The 19,567-nt window shown below is 40.1% G+C and overlaps 1 long non-coding RNA gene across 1 annotated transcript in view; it reads left to right on the forward strand.

Annotated features, from left to right (window-relative positions):
• LOC135229172 (uncharacterized) overlaps window positions 1–19,567 on the forward strand; it is a 57,175-nt gene that overhangs the window by 24,829 nt on the left and 12,779 nt on the right. Inside the window, exon 2 of the long non-coding RNA XR_010319934.1 lies at window positions 18,631–18,778. This is a non-coding gene — a long non-coding RNA (uncharacterized LOC135229172). The remainder of the gene's footprint in view (window positions 1–18,630; window positions 18,779–19,567) is intronic.

Here is a 19,567-nt window from a genome sequence, read left to right on the forward strand (position 1 = left end):
CCAGAATCGATATGACATCAGCTGTGATATCCCTTCTTCCATGTCCTCTTCTGAATCCTGCTTAAATTTCTGGCAGTTCCCTGTCAATGTACTGCTGCAGCTGCTTTTGAATGATTTTTAGCAGAATATTACTTGCATGTGATATTAATGATATTGTTTGACAATTTCCACATTTGGTTGGATCACCTTTCTTAGCAATAGGTGTAAATATGGATCCTTTCCAGTTCATAGGCCAGGTAGCTGTATTCCAAATTTCTTGGGATTAGACAAGTGAGTGATTCCAGTGGTGCATCCATTTGGTGAAACATCTCAGTTGGTATTCCGTCAATTCTTGGAGGCTTTTTTTTCTCACCAATTCCTTCAGTGCAGCATGGACTTCTTCCTTCAGTACCATCGGTTTCTGATCATATGCTACTTCCTGAAATGGTTGAAGGTCGACCAATCCTTTTTGGCATAGTGACTGTGGGTATTACTTTCATCTTCTTTTGATGCTTCCTGCGTCGTTTAATATTATACTCGTAGAAACCTTCAGTATTGCAACTCAAGGGTTGAATTTTTTCTTCAGTTCTTTCAGCTTGAGAAATGCTGAGTGTTCTTCCGTTTTGGTTATCCATCTCCAGATCTTTACACATGTCATTATAATACTTTTTCTTCTCAAGCCACCCTTTGAAATCTTCTGTTCAGCTCTATTACTTCGTCATTTCTTCCTTTCACTTTAGCTACCCGACATTCAAGAGCAAGGTTCAGAGTCTCTTCCGACATCCGTTTGGTCTTTTCTTTCTTTCCTGTCTTTTAAAGGACCTCTTGCTTTCTTCATGTGTGATGTCCTTGATGTCATTCCCCAACTCACGTGGTCGTCAGTCGTTAGTGTGTAACATGTAAAATGTATTCTTGAGGTGGTCTCTAAATACAGGTGAGATATACTGAAGGTTGTACTTTGGCCCTTTTTGACTTATTCTAATTTTCTTCAGTTTCAACTTGAACTCCCATATGAGCAATTGACAGTCTGTTTCACAATCGATCCCTGGCCTTGTTCTGACTGATGATATGAGTTTTCCCATCTTCTCTTTCCACAGATGTAGTCAGTTTGATTCCTGTGTATTCCATCTGGTAAAGTCCACGTGTATAGCTGCCGTTTATGTTGGTGAAAAAAAAATAGTTGGATGAGTCACTGGTCTTGCAAAATTCTTTCATGAGATTTCTGGCATCATTTCTATCAGCAATGCTGTATTTTCCAACTACTTTTCCTTCTTTGTTTCCAACTTTAACATTCTAATGACCAGTAATTATCAATGCATCTTGATTGCATGTTTGATCAATCTCAGGCTGCAGAAGTTGTTTAAAATCTTCAATTTCTTTGTCTTTGGCATTGGTGGTTGGTGCATAAATTTGAATAGTCATATAAACTGGTCTTCCTTGTAAGTGTATGGATATTAGCCTATCAGTGACAACATTGTACTTCAGGCTAGATCTTGAAATGTTCTCTTTGATGATTAATGTAACGTCATTCTTTTGACTCTGGTGGAATATCCGTGTTTGTAAGACTGCTCAGAGACTGTTTCACCAGAGAGTTTTCTGGTACTGCGATATCTACCACTAATCTCTGTGATCCCTGTGAATTGGCAAAATAAGAATAGTGCTATAGATTTCTTCCAAATACAGAAAACATAATTATGAAAATGTTCTTGCTATTGATTATGTTCTTTATCAATCCGTTCTGATGGGATTTTTGATACTTCACTCGAAAAATGAGTCCAAGGTACTGTGATGTGATTGTTTACTTCGTGTGGCCTTTCTAGCCATGGTCTTATAACATCTACCCTGGTACTTGGGCAGGACTGTGTGATAGGGTAATTGTGGCTCACCAAGGGGATTGTTTAGTTTTCCCTTCAAAGAGAACCAGTTCCAGAGCAAAGAGGAGGATTCAACTCCCATCAAGGAAGAACAGCCAGGAGCTGAGCATATATTATGGACCTGAGATCCCTGCACTGAGAAGCTCCTAGAAGCAGAGACTGAGATAGAGAGAGGAAGCTGTAACCCTGAAGACGGTAAGATGCCATGGCAGGAGAGACCAAGCAACAGTGACCCGGCTATAGGAGATGATGGCCCAGGGAGAAGGAAAGCTGAGTGCCTTTGGAGAGAGGCCCAAGGCCAGGCAGAGGCACACCTATGAGCACAGGAGGGGAGAGGCTGTCCCAATAGAAGAACTGTATTCTGAGTGTCTTTGAGCCTGAGTTATAACTGTTACTTCCCTAATAAACCCCATAATCATGAATATGGACTGTGAGCTCTGTGTGGCCGTTGCAATGAATTATTGAACCCAGCAGAGAAGTAGGGAGTGCTGTGTGAGGGACAGTTGGTGTCAGAGTTAGTGAAGATGGTGGAGAGAGGATAGTTTTTTCACCAATGCCTTCAATGCAGCTTCGATTTCTTCCTTTTATACCATCAGTTCTTGATCTTATGCTACCTCTTGAAATGGTTGAAAATTATCCAGTTCTACTGCAGTACTATATTAATATCAGACAAATTATACTTCAGAAAAAGGAGTATTATTGGGAATAGGTAGGGACATAACATAATAAAGGTTCACTTCTCCAAAAAGATACAACCATCCTAAATGTGTACATATTTAACAACAGGGCTCCAAAATACAAAAACTAATAAATCTGAAAGGGGACATGGACAAATACGCATTTGTAATTGGTATCAGTACTTTTCTATCAATAATTAATAGAGCCCTGCTAGTCGAAGTCCAAAGCATCTGTATGAACCACTCATGGATGTCTATGTGTCTGTGTATGTATATAGTATAAAGATAAGTAATACAGAAATAAACATAGAGTCCTTGGGAGGTGCAAACGGTTAATGCATTCAGCTGCTAACCAAAATGTTGGAGGTTTGAGTCCACCCAGAGGCACTTCGGAAGAAAGGCTTGGCGGTCTACTTTTGAAAAATTAGCTGTTGAACTGACACACTTGAGTGTCACTACTACTCTGACACACATGGGGGGAGGGGTCACCATGAGTCAGATCAGCTTGATAGCAATTGAATGATTTTTTTATTCATTCTGCCAGTGTTTGTCTTTTAATTGGTATCTTAGGCTGGGTTCTCTAGAGAAGCAAAACCAGTGAGATATATATATGTATGTATTTATATATAAATAGATTTATATCAAGGAAATGGCTCCCAAGGCTATAGAGGCTGGTAAGTCTCAAGTCCATGGGTCAGGCTGGTGGCTTCTCCTGACTCACATAGATGCAGGGACTGCAGAACTCAAGATCTGCAGGTCATACAACAGGTCTGTGGCTCACAGGCTGCAAAGGCTGACAAATCTCAAGATCGGCAGGTAAGCTGGCAGGCCGTGCCTCACAGACTGCGGAGGCTGATGAATCCCAAAATTGGAAGGTAAGCTGAGAGTTCGAGTCCCAAAAATTTGAGATCAGATGACGAGGAGCCAGCTGCAGGATTCAGAGTGAGCAAAAGCTCAAGAGCCTTGCCAGAAAGTCCACCTATATTGGATGCAGTCCACACCCCTGAGGAAACTCCTTTACATCTGATTGGCTACTCACAGCAGATCCCATCATGGAGGTAATCACATTATATCACATCTCATCATGGAAGTGATTGCATCGTTTTACGACTGCTAAACTACATCATAACTGCCAAAGCACTGAGAATCATGGTCCGACAAAGTTGACACACAACTTTAATGATCCCAATTGTGAATTTAATCTATTTATATTTAAAGCGATTAATGATAAGGAAGGACTTATATCTTCTACTTTGTAATAGTAGGTCATATACGTACTTTGTTTCTCATTTTCTTCACTACTGTCCACTTTTGTGTTTGACTGATTTTTTTTTCAAGTGTACAATTTTGATCCTCTCCTTGTTTCCTTTCCTTATATTTTTTAACTTCTTAGTGGTGAGCATGAGGATTACAATTAATATCTTATATTTATAACAATCTTCTTTTAATTAATACAAATTTAGCTTCAACAGTATAGAAAATTCTGCTTTTATTCAGCTCAGTTACCTCCCCTACTTACGTTGCTGGTACAAAAATTGCATCTTTATACATTGTGTGTCCATTAAGAGAGATGTGTAAGTATTTTTATGCATTCGTGCTTTAAATCATATATGAAAAAAAGAGAGGCGTGATATAAAAATATTACTGACTTTGTTTTATCTAAGTAGTTACCTTTACGGAGTCTTTGTTTCTTTTTATGGCTTCCAGTTACTGTCTAGTGTCCTTCCATGCCAGCCAGAATGATTCCCTGTGGCATTTCTCATAAGGCAGTTCTGCTGCTAACACACTCCCTCAGGTTTTGTGTATCTGGGCATGTCTTAATTTCCCCTTCATTTTTGAAAGATAGTTTTGCTAGATATTGACATCTTGGTTCATAGTTTTGTTTCTGTATTTTTTTTCCAGTATCTTAAATACATCATCCCACTATTTTCTCATCTCAATGGTGTCTGATGAAAAATCAACAGTTAAACTTGTTGAGACTCTCTTCTTGTACATTAGGGTCACTTATCTCTTGCTATTTTCAAGTTTCTGTCTTCGTCTCTTGACATTTTGATTATGTCTCTCTGTGGATATCTATGTATTTATTGTCCTTTGAGTTTATTGAGCTTCTTGGATATCTAGATGACATTTGGGAACCTTCCAGTCATTACGTTTTCAAATATTCTTTCTGTCCTTTCATCTTTCTTTCCTTTCTGGGACTCCTTAATGAGTATATTGGTATGCTTGATGTTGTCCCGCAGGTCCCTTAGGCTCTGTTCATTTTCTTCATTCTTTTTCCTTTATGCTCCTCAGTTAGAACAATTTCAGTTGTGCTTTTTCAAGTTTACATTTTCCTGCTTTCTTGCTCAAATCTGCTGTTGAGCTCCTCTAATGAAAATTTTATTTCAGCTATTCTACTTTTCAGCTCTATAATTTCTATTTGGTTCTTTTGTATAATATTTCTTTATTAATATTTTCTACTTGTTCATGCATTCTTTTGGTTTCCTTTTTTTTTTGTCTATGGTTTCTTTAGCTCTTTGAGGAAATTTAAGACAATTGGTTTAAAATCTTTGTCTAGTAATCCCAATATCTGTGTTTCCTTAGGGATGCTTTCTGTTCATTCTCTTCTTTCTTTCTTCTTAACAAATGAACCATCCTTTTCTTTTTCCTTTTATGACTTAAAATAGTGTGTTGAAAACTGGATATCTTAAATATTATAATGTAACTCTGGAAATCAGAGTCCCTCCAGTCATTAGGGTTTGCTTTTTTTTTTTTTTAATTGTTGAGGACCAGTCATCCATTTGCTTAGTGATGTTTCCAAACTATTTCTGCAAAGATTGTATGTCTTCTCATGTGTGGACACTGAAGTTCTGTTCTGTTATGTCAGCAGTCAGTTCATGACCTGACAGTGATTTCTTTAAATGCTTGTAGCCAAAAAGAAAAAGGAACATTATCCCAGTCTTTGCAGATTGGCTCTGAACTGGGGTGTTCTTTCAGTGCTAAGCAAAAGCGCCTAAAACTCTGCCTTAGCCTTCACTTCCTGCCCCCGTGGAGCCCAAAGATCAGCCAGAGGTGCAAGCCTAAAGCTTTGTCAGGATCTTTATGAGCATGTCTTCATCCTTAGGCAAGAATATTGCACTCCAGATTCCTCAGTATATGTGGTAGCCCTTCAAAGCCCTTAAACCACCAACCATTGTCCTCTCAGCCCCCTTTTTTCCAAGCTTTTGGATGTCTCTGCTGTTTTCTCTGTCCTTCATCCTTTGACCCTGGAGGTAGGACCAATTCTTATACCTTCGTACTGCTCAGTTTCCATTACATCATACATTTTTTCTTATGTGCTGATGAGTCAATTCTGACTCATAGTGACTATAGGATGGAATAGAACTTCTCCAAAGGGTTTCTAAGGCTGTAATCTTTATGGAAGGAAATCGTCATATCTTTCTCCTGTGGAGTAGTTGGTGGATCAAATCAAAAGGTTTAACAGCTGAGTGCTTAACCACTGCACTACTGGGGCTCCTTTTGACATCATGCATCATAATAGATTTTTAACACACCCCTCAGAAACATAGAAGTCCATAAATTGTCAAGGGTACAGAAGATTTAACATGTATAAAAATACCAAATTGATATATGTGTATGTGTGTGTATTATCTAACCACTAAAGAATATACATTCATCTCATGCACATACATAGTGTTTATAAAAATTGACTGTATACTGTGTTACAAAGCAAGTCTCAACAAATTTCAAGAGTCTGCAATAATATAGAGGATACTGTGTAAGTACAGCATAATTAAAAAAAAACATATTAGAAAAAGAAAATACAAAATCTCCATGTGCTTGGATATTTTAAAATACTAGGCATTAAAAAAGACATCATAATGAAAATTAGAATATATTTTGAAGTGAACAATTATGAACATAGTGCATATAAAAATTGGTGCAGTACAGACAATATAATATAGGAAACTTATAGCCTTAAAAATATAATTGGAAAGAACAAATTTTGAAAAATAAGTGAGTTAAACATCCATTCAAAATGTTGGGAAAAAAACAGAAACAAACATTCATAGGAATTTTTGTTTCTATTAATGATTGGATACATGCAACAGACGATCAACAAAGACTAAAGTTGATTCTTAGAAAATGCTGGTAAAATTGACAAACTTTAGGCAAGATTGATCAAGTGAAAAAGAATGAAGGTATAAATAACGAATATCAGGAATTAGAAAGAAAATGACTACAGATCTTGCAGAACTTAAAGATAATGTGAGAATGTTATGAACCATATTAGCTAATAAATTTGCAAATTTAGGTAAAGTAGGCAAACGTATCATACCATGTAAGTTAATAACAACGATTCAAGAAGAAACAGGAAGCAAAAGTAATTCCACAATTGTTAATAGAATTGAATTAGAGCTCAAACTATTCTCAAAAAGAAAACTTCATGTCAGATGGCTTTTCCTGCAAATTCTGCCAAATATTCAAGAAATACTTCACAAATTCTTCAATATGAAATGAAATATATGCCCAAACTCATTTTATAAAGCTTGTAGAATGAATATTGATACCAAAACCTGACAAGAGCAGCACAAGATGGGAAAATTACAGGCCAATGTCACTGATGAACATAGATGCAAAATATAAAAAGAAATAGGCAAAACAAATCCAGCAATACTCTAAAGAAGAATATAGTATGACCAAGTTGGGTCTATCCCAAGAATTCAAGGTTAGTTTAACATTCAAAAATGAATCAGTATAATTTGCCATATGTACAGGAAAAATAAATGTGGTTATATTAATAGGTGTAATAAAATAAGTATTTGATAACCTCCAGCATCCACTCATGTTTTTTAAAAGAACATCTAGCATGCCATGAGACCAGAAGAACCAGAAGGTTCCCGGCTACTGTCACTGAACATTTTGATCAAAGAGTCCACAGCAAAGCCCTGATCAAAAGGGGGAAAATGCAGAACAGAATTTCAAATTCTCATGAACCCTAGACTTTTTGGAGCCATTGAGGGTGAATGAACTCCTGAAACTATTGCCGTGAGATAATCTTTAAACATTACACCAAAAGCATTCCCTTGAATCATCTTAAAACTGAAGTATAAAAAAGAAAACACCATACTGTTGCTGTTGAGTTGATTCTGACTCAGAGACCCTATAGGACAGAATAGCACTGCCCCATAGAGTTTCCAAGGTGCAGGTGGTGGATTCAAACTGCTCTTCTTTTGCCTGGCTACCGTATCACTTAACCACTGTGCCACGAGGGCTCCAGAACATTAGCTACTTAACTAATAAAAATGGTCTACCTTGAGCATATGCTCTTTTAAGAACTGTCTATATGGCATCAGATTGACAACAGCTACTGAAAAGATTAGATAGGAACCTTAAGGAGCAGTGGGTTTATGCTAATGACAGAGGAACTACTCAGAAAAGGAGGGTGAGAATGGTTGCACAACTTGAATGTAACCGATGTCATTAAATTGTACAGGTAGAAACTGTTAAGTTGGTGTATGTTTTGCTGCATATATTCTCAACCACAAAAAACACATTTACAGGTAATAATTAACAAAAAATGTCAAGGACAGCTAAATATTTTGAAAATAAGACAGAGTTGCATGTGAGGGAATGAGTGGGGTGAGCTGTTTTAGATTAATAGTTAGTAAAGGCTTATGGGATCAGGATATTTGAGGAGATAACTGACCTATATCAAAGGAGAGAATAGCTGTATGAAGTTCTGGAGGGAGGATATTGCCAATAAAGGAAAGAGTTGTTTCTGAGGCCCTTAAATAACCAAGTGTTCTGGCATGTTTTGAGGAAGCTCAGGAAATAAGTCATGGCTAGTGTGGAGTGAACCGAGGGAAGACTGTTAGGAAATGAGGTTAGTATGGTGGGCAAGCCCCGCATCATGAAAGACCATGGGAAGGATTTGGGAATTTTTCCTAATTGCCATGAGAAGCCACTGAGGTGATGCTGTTATGTAGACTGTAAGAGGGAAGATCGGTGGCACGGAGTCCAGTTTTAACCAAGAGATGATGGTGGCTGTAAGGTGGAGGTAGTGAGAAGTGGATAGAGTCAGGATTTATGTTAAGGTAGTGCCAAGAGTCCAGAATATGTGTCAATGGATTGGATGCAAGATTTGAATAAAGGAGAGAAATCAAGGATGATTTCTAGGTTTTTGTCCTGAACAACCCAGAGGATAGTGAGAACATTTGCTGAGATAAGGAAGACTGGGAGGTAGATAAGACACTTGGACGAAGAATTTTATTTGAACCACATAAAGTTTGAGATGCCTAGTAGACATTCAAGGGAAGATGTGAGGTCAGCCATTGGTGAAGGAACAACAGGGCAGAGTATGTAAATGAGGGTATCCTAGGGCTCAGGTGGAATTGACTGCCATGAATTGGCTCAGATAACCTAGATAGTGAGAAGTAATGAATGATGTTACTTAAACAGGGCATGGAAATCAATGAAAAAGGTTTGGGAGTGGCAGGGAGGCTAAGGTAGAGAAGTTTCTCTCTTCCTAAACCTGATTGGCTGGATTTGAAGACATCATAAGTTCGTGTATGAGAAATATCCAGCAAATTACCAGTTGATTTAATAAATTGATAACAAAGTCCACCTTTCAGCCAAAGATTGAAAAACAAACAAACCAATTGCCATCCAGTGAATTCTGACTCTTAGCAACCCTCTAGGACGGAGTAGAACTACCCCATACGGTTTCTAAGGAGCAGCTGTTGGATTCAAACAGCAGACCTTTTGGTTAGCAGCTGAGCTCTTAACCACTGCACCACCAGGCTCAAACCAAGAATAACACAGATGAGGAACTTACTCCTTAGTTCAATCAAGTATGTAGATATTCAAATTTGTGATTTTGGAGATTCCCCCTCTTTTTTTTCAAAGTGGGGGGCATTGAGATGGAGGATTTTCCTATGACCACCATCCTAAGGGATTTAATTAACCCATAGTTGAGACATTGTAAACATCTCAAGAAATTATTACCTTTGAGAAACTTGAGGGTGAGTAGGCATATCACCTGGCTCCTCTTAAACTCCTTTTAAAAACCTGACTTGAAGACTCACCTGCCTTTTTGAATAAGTGCCAGCTTGAATAGGCAGGGTTCAGGGAATTGCCAACCAAAGGTATGGTTTCTCCAGAGGCCTCCAAGGGGTGTAAAAGAAGAGTGGAGCCAGACCCCGCGCTTGGGACACACCCTTGGTAGGAAATATTTGAGTGTGTGTGTGGTGAGGGGAGCACTCGGTGTGGGAGAGTGGGGTGGGTGGGTAATAGGGAAATGCCTGTTTTTTTTTTTTTTCTGGTTTTAAGAAACAGTTTTTTACTTTTTTTTTTTTTTTAATTACAACGAACAGTTCAGTGGAGACATGTTCCTTATCTGCAGGGGCTAGTGGAATTGCTGATAGCTGAGAATGTAGCCTGCTCCCCAAGTGCGAGTTGGCATTTTGGAGAGAAAACTTGATATTTGGAGCACTGACTGGCACTGCGTTTTCTAAATAATTAAGGGTGGTGGGGTGGTGGTGCGAGAAAGAGGATGGTCTATGAACACTGACCCTGGAAAATTAACCCGAGTGTGTGGGTTGTGGATAACAGGAAAAGAACATCACCCGCAAATGACAGCAGTGCCTTTATTTATTTATTTATGCTTCTTTTTAGTTCTGAGTTGTTTTTAAGCCACAAATTAATGGGGCCACCATGAGTTTTCAGAGAATGAGTTTTACAAAAATCTAAGTGTTTTAAATATTGCAAGGATTTACTTATATATGCTGTATATGAGAAAAGTCCTTCCAGTTATAGGGAGGAGAAAGAAAGTATATTCAGGAATTAAATTTTCACAGTTCTCTGAATTCTTATATTTCTCTTGTTGTCCATTTTTCTTTTTTTGTCCTTCATCCACCCCTTCCACCTTGACCCACTGTCTTCATCATCTAGTGCTGCCGTAACAGAAATACCATGAGTGGATGGCTTTAACCAAGAGAAATGTAATACCTCACATTAAAGTAGGCTAATAGTCCAAATTCAAGGCATCAGCTCTAGGGGAAAGCTTTCTCTCTCTTTCGGCTCTGGAAGAAGGTCCTTGTCCTTAGCCTTCCCATGGTCAAGGAGCTTCTCAGGTGCAGGGACCCTGGGTCCAGAGGACATGCTCTGCTCCTGGTGCTGCTTTCTTGATAGTCTGAGGCCCCCAACTCTCCGCTTGCTTCCCTTTCCTTTTACCTCTTGCGAGATAAAAGGTGGTGCAGGTCACACCACAGGGAAAGGTGACCTGAGTGAGGGTGGTGTTACAATCCCACCCTAATCCTCTTACAGTAAAATTACAATCACAAAATGAAGGACAACTAGGCAATAGTGGGAATCATGGCCTAACCAAGTTGAAACACACGTTTTTTAGGGTCATAATTTAATCCAAACCAAATCAAACTTGTCACCATCAAGTTGATTCCAACCCATAGAGACCCTAGTTGATATTAACTCATAGAGACCCTATAGCATAGAGTAGAACTACCTCATAGAGTTTCCAAGGTCTAGTTGGTGGATTCGAACTGCTGACCTTTTGGTTAGCAGCTGAGCTCTTAACCACTATGCCACCAGGCCTCCTCTTGATCCACAGTCCACCCTAATTCACCACTGTGTTAGAAAAAGGCTTTGCTATTCTGAAATAAGAACTTTTTACTATACTTTTGTGTTCGTGGTTGCTTTTGGTATGTCTTTAAGCACTGAACAGTTAACTCATACCCATTAAAAACCCATTGCCACTGAGTCTATTCCAACTCATAGCGGCCCAATAGGGCAGAGCAGAACTGTGCCATAGACTTTCCAAGGAGTGCCTGGTGGATTTGAACTGATGACCTTTTGGTTAGCAGCCATAGCTCTTAAACAGTACACCACCAGTGTGGGAGGGGTTTAATTGATAACATGATGTCTGGGCTCCAAGGGAGATGGAATGGATGTGCAGGAGAAGGGCATGCAGAGTCAGCCTGTATAGTCCCCTGAACTCTGTTCAAGATCATAACACACCTCAGTAATCACTTGAATCTAAACATACAACTTTAACAGTTGATATAAATGACTTTACACATGAATTTTGGAACGCAACTATTTCTCAATGGAAGTTTCTTCAACTAAGCTGTTTGTATTCCCTTAATAATTGTGAAAGCTAACATTTATTGTGTTCATTCTGTGTGTAAGGCCTTTTTCTAAGTGCCTTGTGTGTTTTATTTAACCTGCGTAACAACCTTTTGAATAAGACCCATTTTAGAAATGGGAAACTGAGGCAGTGAGAGGTAAAGTAATGTGCCCAGATCAACCAGCTGATAGATTGAGTTAGGATTTAAACCCAGGCAGTTTGTTTCAGAATTTGCTTATGTAATCACTGTACATGACAGCAGTGAGCCCTAGTGGCTGTGTGGCTAAAGAACTTGGCTGCTAACTGAAAGGTCAGTGGTTCGAACCCAACCGCCTCTCTGCAGGAGTCAGATGTGGCAGTCTGCTTCAGTGAAGACTTACAGCCTTGGAAACCCTATGTGGCAGTTTTACTCTGTCCTTTGGGGTCACTATGAGTTAGAATCGACTTGATGACAGTGGGTTTTGGCACATAATACTAATGTGCAGTGTATTCTGTATGCCGTGTATATGTTCAGAAACTAATTTTCCGAACATTTATGCCATATATAGATTACCAATCCAGTTGCCGTTGAGGAGATTTTCACTCCTGAGGACCCCGTGAGTTTTCAGAGTAGGACTGCCCTCCATACGGTTTTCAACAGCTGTGACCATTTGGAGGTAGATTGCCAGGCCTTTCTTCCAAGGCAACTCTGAGTGGATTTAAACTGCCAACCTTTCAGTTAGTAGCTGAGCACTTAACTCTTTGTGCTACCTCATACATATATATACTAGGAGGTTTTCCTCCTTATTTGTACTTTAACGTTTTTTAGACTGTTATGAATACATGTTCCTGGCAGTTAACTACATGCTAAAGAACAGAATAGGCACATGTAACCCTCTCTCACCTTCTCCCTCCCCTCTTTCACAGAGATGAAATGAAAAGGAATTAATGAGGACAGATTATTGGATTAGGGCCCATACTCAGGGCTCTAACAGCATGGGGAGTTTCTCCTGTCACTTCAGTTCTTGTTCAGGAATTGGCACCTGCTTTTTGTGAATCACAAAAACCAGTGCTTTATATCAAGCCATTTAGATTTGGGCTATGGAGCAGTGACTTAAAAAAATTAAATTTTATTTTCAGAGATTTTTTCTATTAATTGTTTACATTTATTTTAATTGTATATTCTGAAACCGCTACAAAAAGGCATGAAATAATTGTTTAAATTTTAATTCGTATGGGTCTAAATGTATGTTAAACTACCTATCGTCGCCGTCACAGTCGTTGTTATGTTTGAGCCGATTGTTGTGGCCACTTGTTACCAAGTATGACTTTCTTCTCCAGGGACCGATCTTTCCTGACAACGTGTCCAAAATATGTGAGATGAAGCCTCGTCATTCTTGCTTCTAAGGAATATTCTGGCTGTACTTCTTTCAAGACAGATTTGTTCATTCTTTTGGCAGTCCGTGGTATATTCAATATTCTTTGCAAATACCGTAATTCAGTGCCTTCAATTTTTCTTTAGTCTTCCTTATTCATTGCCCACCTTTCGTGTGCGTATGAGGCGACTGAAAGCACCATGGCTTGAGTCAGGTGCACATTAGTTTTCAAGGTGACATCTGTGCGTTTGAACACTTTAAGAGGCCTCTGGCAGCAGATTTGCCCAATGCAATGTGTCGTTTGATTTCTTGACTGCTGCTTCCATGGGTGTTTATTGTGGATCCAAGTAAAATGAAGCCCTTAGTGATGTCAACATTTTCTCCATTGTCATGATGTTGCTTATTGGTCCTGTTGTTAGGCTGTTGGTCTGTAGTCTTTGATTTTCTTCAGTAAATGCTTTAAGGCCTCTTCACTTTCAACAAGCGAGATTGTATCATCTGCATATCTCAGGTTATTAATGAGTCTTCCTCCAATCCTGACGCCTTATTCTTCTTCAGACAGTCCAGCTTCTCGGATTATTTGCTCAGCATACAGGTCGAATAGGTATGGTGAAAGGATACAATGGAGACGCATACCTTTCTTGACTTTAAACCATGCAGTATTCCTTGTTCTATTTAGATGACTGCCTCTTTTTCTATGTACAGGTTTCTCATGAGAACAATTAAGTGTCCTGGAAATCTCATTCTTTCCCATGTTATCCATAATTTGTTATGAGCTGGAGTAGGTCTCAGAAATAATGTGCCATTTCTTCCAGTTGGTTGTGCACGGCTGCCTACTTCCCTAGGTGGTAGCAGGTAAGGCCTGTCTCAGAAACACTCCCCTCCTCACTAAGCATGATTCTTCACACTGCTCCATCTTCTTTCCCGTGTGTGTCTCCTGCCCTCCTCAGTGGCCGGGGAAAATGATAGTAGTCCACTATGAGATTTATTCTTTTATTATACTTTATTTTATCATTTGTTTTTATAACATAGTTCCGTTAAAATCAAGGGTAATAAAAATGTTTGTGTGATGGAAGTGGATAATCCCACCCATTGTGTCCATCTAAAGTTTCATGAGAAAACTGTGCCCACAACAGAGGGCTCCCACTCCTCTGGCTCACTGTATTTTCTCCTTGTTTATTTGCTCTTCCCTCTTTCCTGATGCATGCATGGGACCACTGAGCTTCAGGACTCCACAATTCTCCTTTTCATACCAGTGTTACTGTAATCTTGGGTTCCTGGGCTGCCTTGCCACAGATTTACTCATTCTGTTTCTGTTAATTATTTCATTACTTAAAAATCTCTCATGAATTTTTCCAGAAGTACATTCTATTCCTCAAAAACTTGGAAGCAATGGGAAAGTATGCAATAAATAACAAGAAAACATACGTAATGCATAGAATAAATTATTAACGTTCCGATATGTCTGTTATCTTACTTACATTGGCATGTATGTGTATTAGAGTCTCTGGTTGATGCAAATGGTTAATATCTTGAGCTGCTGACAGAAAGTTGGAGTTCAGGTCCACCCAGAATTGCTGTGAAAGAGAGGTCTGGCAGCCTACTTCCGAAAACCCAAACACTGAAACCCCTATGGAGTACAGTTCTACTCTGGCACCCTGGTGTCATCATGAATCAGAACTGACTCAGTGGCAACTGGTTTTATGTGTGTATTAGCACACACATTTATGTATATTAACACAGATATTATATCCTGATATTTTCGTTCATCATTAGTCTTTTCTCATGATAAATTTTTTTTGTTTTTTTTTAATGAGGGCATTAAATTACTTTATAATATTCTGTGTGCATGTAGTATATGTTTTTTAACGATTTGACTATAGTTGCAATAATAAATGTGCATGTTTCTAGTAATCTTCAACCTATACTTACATCTTTTTAACATACATCTCTGCCATTAAATCTCTTTGTTTAATTATTGTTTAACACTCTTTACGCCTAAGAGATGGTCTCAGAAGCAGCCCTGATCAGTTTTTCTCCCTCTTACTCATGAAGCCCCTTAATGTATCCCAAGGTATCAACTACGAAGGATTTTACGTACTTATCGTTTGTTTATTTTTCTTTCAGTCAGTATATTCCATGGGCCAGAAATAGTCTATGTTATGCAGATACAGTGGTGAAAGGTACACACTGTCCCTGTCCTCATGAAGGGGACAACCCAGTGCAGGTGGGAGGAGCACTGGGGAAATGCAGCTGAGAGCAAGGACAGACAACCCTCCAGGAACCACACTGGACTTCAGAGAGGCTTGTTGGCTGCTGTTCACCTGGCAGGCTTCTAGATACCCGAGTACCCTTGGGCTTGGTGCCTGCTCCTCTCTCTATTGACACCCTCCCTCTAGGATGCCTCAGTGAGTTCACTGCTGTCTATTTGTAGCTAAGGACCTGAGGTTTATACCTCCATCCATTCAAACTCCTCCTGGGTCCAGACTCATATATTGAAATGTCAGCCTAACTCTCTGTATTGACCTCTTTATGCATTATAATGATACATTCCTCATATGGCCATCATGAAAAGCAAACATGAAAGGAAAAGCACAGGAGTGCCTGGCACCAGTGTAGGTACTCAATGAACATTAGCTGTTGGTATTATCCTTGACATCCCCGTGTGGGGTGAAGTTTTATTACCTGACATCTCCATGTGAATATCTAACACCTACACCATGTTATCTAGGCTATGAAACAATTCTTTGTTCCAGCCACTATTCTTTTCTTATCCATGAATTTCTCAAGGCTTCGGTGATGGGATTGTGTGTTTTTCCACACAATGGATGTGATTAGGAATGGTTGGCCAGGTCCTACACAATAAATTGCTCCAGCGTTCCTTTGGGTGACCATTGAGACAAGTTTCAGCCAACGAATGTAGCAAAGAATTGGAACCACTCTGAGCTGTTCATGCGAGTACTCTCAATCCAGAATATCTGGTAAATCGACTGTTAGGGATTGAATTGTGTCCCTCCAAAATGTATGTGGAAATCCTAACCCCTGTACCTGTAAATCTGACCTTGTTAGGAAAGAGGGGGCCTGCTTTTATTATGTGAATGAGGTCATACCAATGTAGGGTGGGTCCTAAGCCTAACTCTTCTTAGTTATAAAAGGAGCAGAATACACACAGACACAAACAGGTGAAAAGGAAGACAGACAAAGAAGACAGATGCTTCTAGAAGGCCAGGAACACAAATGATTGCTGGCATCTACTAGAAGCTGAGGTAGACAAGGAAGGACCTCCCACTACAGCCATGCCCTGAATTCGAACGACTACCTGCTAAACTGTGAGAAAATAAACTTCTGTTCTTTAAAGCCATCCAGTTGTGTTATTTTTTGTTATGGAGGGACTAGGTAACTAACACACATACCCGTTCTTATAAGTTCAGCCCAGTGCAGAATAATTTTCTTCCCTCCTTGGTCTAGACCACCCGAACCTGCTCTTTCCCTATCAGTGTCCTTTGCTTTCACCTAAGAGCTATGACAGAGTCAGCTCGATGGTGACGCATTGAAATTTCAATTTATTTTTTATTTATGATTACTATTAATTCCAGTATTTTCTACAGTTTTCAATGGAGACAGTCCTATAATCTATGAATAGCAGTTATACTTTTTCTCTTTTTGTACTAGCTTACACTTCCAGTGTTCAATGTTTAATAAAAGTAATGATAGAAGCACCCTTATTTTATTGTTTATTAATTTTAAAGAGAATGTCCCACACGTCACCATGAACTATCGTGCTAGTTGTAGTTTTCCATGTTCGGGAACTCCTTTTCTGTTCCATATTTGCTCCTAGTCCTTATCTCTCCGTGTGATTGGATTTTATCAACCTGCTTTGCCCCCATCTCTTGAGGTGAGCATATGTCTTCTCTTCTTTCACCTATGCATGTGGTGAATGAAATTACTAAATCTTTAACGTTCACTCAAATTTGTATGCCTACAATAAAACGCCTTGATCATGGCATGTTACGTGGTTTATCCTTTGTTGGATTTCCTTTGCTGGCATCTTACATAGGGTTTTGCATCTCAGTTACTGAGTGTGCTTGTCCTCTAACTCTTCTTCTACCATCCTTCTCTAATTTGTTATCATTTTTAAACTAGCCTTAAGGATCAAGTTAGGGGAGTATCTCATGGTTTTCTAATCTCTGTTGACTATGTACAAGATTAAAATGACTGTTTCTTGCATGTTTGCTGGAACCTGACTGGAAACGATCTAGGTCTGCCGTTTTCTTTGTAGGGAGATCTTGAACTACTGACCCATTTTATTTAGTGGTTAAAGGCATCTTCTGGTGCTAATTTACTTAGAAAAAATTCTGATGCATGTTCTAGGTTGCTCGAATCTCATCTTCAAATATTGATTATCAGGGCTTGTAGCCTCATGGAAGGCAATTCATCAATCCCAGATTTCCCCAAAGTCAGGCTCTGCAACTCTTCCCGGTACCAAATTCCCTCATTTAAGACTTATTTGCAAAGAGACAACAGTATGCTATCTGCGCAGTTGTTTATCCACAACCTTCTTGAGTCCATAATGTGAGGATATAGTCTTCTAATGCTTTTTTTGTAATTGTTCTCTTTCTTATTTTTTTTTTTTCCTTTTTTCACTGCCAATACCCCTGCCCCCCGCCAGTCTAGTAGTTTTAAAGTTGTGCGTTTCAGGTTCAAGTCTGTAATCCAACTGAGCTTCTGTGTGTGCTGCATGTGTGCATCAAAAGAACACGCTTCTAGAAGCAGAAAGCAGGCAGTGCGACTGTTGGGTGGTTGGCGGGGGAGGGGGAGGGGAGCTGCTGCTCAGAGAGGGCGCCCGAGGGAGGCAGGAGATGCCGGGCTGCCGGCCGCAAGCCTGCAGGCTCCAAGGAGGCGGAACCCGCGTGCGCCATGAGCCTTTTGAGACAGGCCCAAGCCCACCCAGCCGGGTGCTAACCTCGCATCCGCCAGGCTTGCAGGTTCCACCAGGACTAGGGGAAGCCTAAGGCCAAGGAGGGCAAGGTCTAGGGTCTGGACCTGAGAACTGGTTCTGCCACTTGTGATCGCAGCGCTTATGCTGGAAAGGAGGGCAGGAAGCATATCGCAACGTGTGTCCGGACGATGACCCAGAAGGGGGGAGTTGTGGTCACCCACGGACTCTGGGTCTGCATATGGAGGCCCCCAGGGTGCAATTCCAGGAGCAGAAGGCAAAGCCACAGAGGCCAAAGTGCACCTCGCCGATGCTTCCCAGGGGCATTTCCCCAAATATGGGGAGCAGTCCCTCCTCTGGGCTAGGGACTTTGTTTCCTCCATTGTCATCACTGACTGTGAGCAGACTCTAGTCTATGCAGACTAATGAGGAGTTATCAAAATGAGCTCCAAACTCCGGATTTGAGTTAAGGATCATAAATTAACACAGAGAAATACGACTTTAGCAATAAGTGACTGTTTGAAGCCCAAGTTGCCTTAAAACACGGAATTTCAGTCTTTCAGCTCCTCTGCTAATCTAGTGACTAAGAACAGGATCTCACTGGAGCTCAAAGATGTGGGGCACTGGGAATACTCTGGGTCTGTCTGCTCACGGCTGATTGCCTGATCCCAGTTTTATTATACAGCTTAAATACAGACCAGAAGAGGAGTTTGGGGCTTGACACCTGACATCTTAACACCAGTTCCTGTTTCTTGAGGAAGGAAGAGGTAAAATAAATCAGCATTTACTGTGTCCTTCTCCATCCCCGGAAGTCTTCATGAAGACCCTCTCAGGTAAGGATTGACAGGGAGTGGCTTGGTTTACTATTCGACTTTGTCCTTCAGTCACTTTGTTTATGTCCTGCATGTAAACTATTATGCATTGACAGAAGCATTCTAATTCTTATGCAGAATGACTAGACCTGCTGCAGAATGACTATATTGTGCCTCCCTTGGGCACCCCTGTCTGCGCAGCACCCCCCACCCCCAACTGCCCAACCGCCTCTCTCCTGGCATTCTGCTTCTAGAAGCATGTTCTTTTGATGCAGAGATGCAGCACACACAGAATCCCAGCTGGATTACAGACTTGAACCTGAAGACCTTATGCAGAATGACTATTTATGAACCCCTAAGCTTAGTACTAAAGCAGGTACTTACTCCTCAGAGAAGGCCCTGGGGGAGGTTGACACCTGCATTCCCCAGCGCTCCTGCTGCTCTAGAAGTGCCTGAAATGCCTCTCTGGGAAAGGCCTTCAGATTAGGCTCATGGCCCACGTGGGAATTCAGGCCTATTTTTCTGTTAGAACATCTCATTTCGCTCTGAAAATTTTATTATCCAGTTTATTCACCAGACATGAGTACAGACATCTCATATTTTCAAAATAATCCCATTCTCTAATACTAATTTGCCACCAAGAGTATATTCCAAAGTGTTTCCAATAGGCTAGCAAGTCTTTCCAAAGAGGGGAGTCCTGCACCATGTTGTGCAGTGACAGCAGGGTTGGCATAATATGTTTACCCAGATACCTACCACTTTTTAAAAATTTTTTATTGTGCTTTATTTGAAACTTTACAGAGCAAATTA

The sequence above is a fragment of the Loxodonta africana genome, unplaced genomic scaffold, assembly GCF_030014295.1.
Source record: "Loxodonta africana isolate mLoxAfr1 unplaced genomic scaffold, mLoxAfr1.hap2 scaffold_107, whole genome shotgun sequence".
Lineage (NCBI taxonomy): Eukaryota > Metazoa > Chordata > Mammalia > Proboscidea > Elephantidae > Loxodonta > Loxodonta africana.